General features: G+C 40.1%; 1 non-coding gene across 1 annotated transcript; it reads right to left on the bottom strand.

Annotated features, from left to right (window-relative positions):
• Nucleotides 1-2,047: 2,047 nt before the first annotated feature.
• Nucleotides 2,048-2,119, bottom strand: TRNAQ-CUG (transfer RNA glutamine (anticodon CUG)). The gene has a single exon. It is a non-coding gene; the product is annotated as a tRNA-Gln (tRNA).
• Nucleotides 2,120-5,114: the final 2,995 nt, after the last annotated feature.

The raw sequence follows: 5,114 nt of genomic DNA, 5'->3' as shown, positions 1-5,114 counted from the left end.
TGGTCAACCAAGTAACCTCGGTTAGACCTTGTTTATATTCAAATATAGTAAAGTTAATATAGTGAAGCTTGATGATTCTATTCATATGAAAGTTGCAATGTAGTTTGTATATATATGTATATATATATATGTATATATATATATATATATATATATATATATATATATATATATATATATATATATATATATATATATATATATATATATATATATATATATAGAGTGAATTGGAGCGATGTGGTATACAGGGGTTGACGTGCTGTCAGTGGATTGAATCAGGGCATGTGGAGCGTCCGGGGTGGGCCGTGGAGGGCTGTGTGGGTATGTATATTTGCGTGTGTGGACGTGTGTATGTACATGTGTATGGGGGGGGTTGGGCCATTTCTTTCGTCTGTTTCCTTGCGCTACCTCGCAAACGCGGGAGACAGCGACAAAGTATAAAAAAAAAAAAAAAAAAAAAAAAAAAAAAATATATATATATATATATATATATATATATATATATATATATATATATATATATATATATATATATATATATATATATATATATATATATATATTCAATTATGGATGGAACTTGGCTCCTAAGGTGATTTTGTTGTTGGAGTGGGACCTCCAGCGATTCTGTCCACCTTTTCCTTTTCTAGACATGTGGTGGTTCATTGGGTAGTGTGGCAACCTTCGTCTTCATCTTTTTGGGTGCAGGCTTCCAAACCTCGTGGAGTAGTTGTGGGGTTTCCTTCTTTGCTGCACCCGACATAGCCATCTGGGCGTAGCAATCTACCCGGGCTGGTGGGTCAGCCAGCATAGCTACACGCTCACTCGGTACCTGGGCTGGTGGACGAGCAGCCTTCCTTTCTTCCATGGCTATAGTTTGCCTAACGACCTGGGGTTGTGGAGAAGCCATCCTTACTACCACCCAGGTTGGTTGGGCAGCCTTCTTTCGTTTCTTTGCTGCACCCTTCTGGTTGGGCTGGTTGGGCAACCTTCTTTTTCCTCTTCTTCGATACAACCTGCCAACCGAATTCGTCTGCTGGTGGGTCCGTTTCTTTCATGGATACAACCTCTGTAGCCACTTGGGTTGGCCGGTCAACCTTCGGTTGTAGGTAAAAGTATATATATAGAATAATGTGGTTATCATCAGCAGCCAGAGGCCATTCCTCCCTCCTTGCCTGCAGAGTTCTTGATTTTCTGGAAAGTTCTACGAGATTCTGGTAAGATAAATACCATTGAGAGGACGTTGTTAGGGGACAGTCAGGTTCAGTTTAGAGTTGGTTGTGGGATGGTTCTTTTACTGTGTCGTATCAGCCAGATGGGTATTTCTTTTCACAGTTTTCGTTAAAGTTTGTTTTCTAGAGGCATGATCTAGAACACTATTTTCCATATGTTTATCATTTTTCTTGTTATAGTTTCATTATCATCATTAGTTTTGTTATTGTTGATGTTCAAATATTTAATGTTATGTTTGTGATTCCCGTGGAAGCGTCTGATATCTTGCTAGAAGACTTTCTGGTCACAATATTTCTGCACTGGGGAGTTGATCGTATTCTTTTATTGCAGGTTTTGTTATCATCTTGCTTTACATTAAGGTCTACTGGAGGTTTTCCCAATGTTGGTTGAACATATGTCCAGCAACAGGAGATGGCGTAAGATACAATATTGATGAAACTTATCTATCTATATACCTATCTAAGTATCTCTATATTTATCTATCTAATTATTTATCTATCTATCTATCTATCTGTCCATCTATCTATGTATTTATCTCTCTATATATCTTAAAGTCGACAATAATGAAACTAATGATAATGAAGCGTAACAATGTCCTCTCAATGGCAATTATCTCACCAGAATCTTCTAGAACCTTCCAGAAAACTATGAACTCTGCAGGCAAGGAGGGAGGAATGGTCTCTGGCTATTGATAAAACCATATTATTCCATATATATGTTTATATATACATATTTATGTATATATATGAATGTATATATAACGTACAGAATAATGTGGCCATCATCAGTATCGAAGAAAACTGAAAAGATGAGGTCCCACCGAGATTCGAACTCGGATTGCTGGATCCAGAGTCCAGAGTGCTAACCCTTACACCATGGGACCTGATAAGAAAAGATGTGATTTCATCTAAATGTTTTACATATAATCAACCAGAGGCCATTCCTCCCTCCCTGCCTGCAGGGTTCAAGGTTTTCTAGAAGGTTCTCGAAGATTCTGGGTAGGAACTGCCATTGAGAGGACGTAGTTATACGTATCATTAATGATATTGTTGTTGACTTTCTGACTTAGAAAGGTATATAGATAGATAGATAGATCCGTAGATAGATAGGTAAAAAACAGATATTAGACAGATCGATAGATACGTAAGGCTGTATATGTCAACTTTCACAGAAATCATTGATATGTGCGTTATTCTGCAAGAAATACATGTACATGGATGTAGTGATGATATGGGTTAGGTATAAGACCAGTCGTGTTGAGATTGTAGTGATTGTGACCATTGACTTCAACCTTAATGGTGTAGTGAAGATAAAGTTGTAGTGAAGATAAATCTTGAAGTGACTCATAAGGTTGTTGTGAGTACAAGGATGCATCGTAAATGAGTACTTAATACCTGAAAGTCAACAATTACAAAATTAATCAAGTATAACAACATCCTCGGACAACCAACTACAAACACCAACCATAGAGTGAACCTGACTGTTACCTAACGACGACCTCTCAAAGGTAATGATCTTACCAGAATCTTCGAGAACCTTCTAGAAAACCTTGAACCCTGCAGGCAGGGAGGGAGGAATGGCCTCTGGTTGATTATATGTAAAACATTTAGATGAAATCACATCTTTTCTTATCAGGTCCCATGGTGTAAGGGTTAGCACTCTGGACTCTAAATCCAGCTATCCGCGTTCGAATCTCGTTGGGACCTCACCTTTTCAGTTTTCTTAGAAACTGATGATGGAACTGAGCCATATAGTTGACCTTCGATGGACATATATTTCTTACGGCCCACCATTTTATTTAAGTATGAAGATCTCACGGCAGAGAAGAAACGTGTGATATTCAAAATCAAAAGCCACAATTGCCCTCATGGTAATGGTCGACATGTTTGCAGACAGATGACACAGACATGTGAGAAGTTAGACAAATATGGACGTTCCTGGTTGCTGTATAGCCTAGGTTTATTATCACTTGTAATGAAGGAGAAATGTTGCACATTATTCCACACCTTTTTATTTAGGCTAGGCTAGGCTAGGATGAATAGGGTCCATAACGTAACAGAGCTGGGAAATGCATCATATCGGATCTGTATTTGTGCAAAATGGCGCAAGTTTGTGGAAGTAATTTACGCAATGCGAGAGAGAATCCACCTCCACCAGAAATAATGTCTCAGACCATACAATATCTGCTGTTGGACGAGCAGGGCACATTAGACCAATATATTCCTGTAGTTTACTGTTCTTCCCAAACACGCAGCAAGACATTCGTAAAAGCGTTAAACTGAACTTTTTCATCGGTTTTCATATCTTTAATTACTTACACCAGTTCCAACAGATGGAAAAAATCATTTGAAAAATCAGAAATTATTTGCCTATAAAAAGCATTTTGATCGATCGTACCAAATATTCAATTATTTCTGTACCCGACAAAATATTCAGTCACTCCTATATCCGGCATTTTTCCTGCTACTGGTTCCGTTAAAGTCATATGGTAATTTACCGCAATTAGATTATAAATATATTCATCTATATGGAATGGCTCAGCGTGAAGAAACACGTATATTTTCACTAAATCCTCCACTTCACTACACTCCCATCTCCACTACATAGCTCTAACACAACATCTTGACTACACCATTGTATGACCACATTATCATATCATTGTGTTCTTATCTTTACCACAGCCTCGGCAAAATTGATGTTTTCTTTACACATCAGGGTAGATGGCCATCTTTATGATGACAGAGGACACATATAACATATTAAACCTCTTATCTTTAGTCACTTTAATCTAATTTCTGCTGATAAAAACGAATTATAATGACAACCCTTGTATTCTGTGACGGGACATTGTACGGGTGAAGGAACTGTTGTCAGGCACATGTATTAAACTACTGAGAAATAAACTTAACTGTATTAAAGTATTGACTTCACTATATTAGACTTCTCTATATTAAGCTATGCTAGGATATGATCAGTTCCCAGGTTATATAAGGGCGGGAGCCGGGACCGAGAGCATCATTTGAGCTGTGACCTCTGTCGAGTGAACATCTCTGCTCCGCCTTGCAAGCTCCCTCAACCTTTCTTCGAACACTTCAATATAATAATGTTCACCAAGGAGGTAGGACGATCCTCCTTTGTCCAGGAGATGGAATTTGAATATGTCCATGTATTTGACATGGGCTATGGCTGTCTGGACATGGAAGTGGAATACCCAGACGTGGAAGTGATGGATGGAGTGGAATTTGGCTGTGTGGATATGGAGGTGGAATATCAAGACGTTGAAGAGATGGATGGAGTGGAATTGGTGGAGTACCAGGACGTGGAAGTCATGGATGGAGTGGAATTTGGCTGTGTGGATATGGAGGTGGAATACCCAGAAGTGGAATTGGAGGAAATGGAATATGGGTGAAACTGGTATGAACGCCATATGGATTTGGTGAAGGTTGACTTCGTAATGTGTTGACGTAAAATAGGTCAACCACTGTGACCATGTGGCGGGGAGGGCCACATCCACCAACCACGAAGCGAGCCCCACCACGGAGAAGTATCCTGGCTGCATCCACGTACGAGAACCACCGCGGGATTGCCGTCATCCAGCACCCTTGCTATGCCTCCTACAAGAAGGCACTTCTTGCCGACGTGACACCACTTTCCGTCAACGGTCGCTGTGCAAAAGTGAAACCTCACCGTCCCACTGATGCTGACCATGTGACCTCGCCCACTCAAGTGGCACTGCAGCCAACACGCCCTACCAGACCCATCATCCATGAGGAAATGCAGCCCACCCCACTTGTCAGGCCCACCTTCAGGGAGACATGGCAGGTCTCAAGACCTGTCAGGCCCACCATTCAAGACCGACTTGGTCCCCCAACACATGT

The sequence above is a fragment of the Panulirus ornatus genome, chromosome 58 (assembly GCF_036320965.1).
Source record: "Panulirus ornatus isolate Po-2019 chromosome 58, ASM3632096v1, whole genome shotgun sequence".
Taxonomy (NCBI): Eukaryota; Metazoa; Arthropoda; class Malacostraca; order Decapoda; family Palinuridae; genus Panulirus; species Panulirus ornatus.
This window is presented reverse-complemented; position numbering and strand designations above follow the sequence as displayed.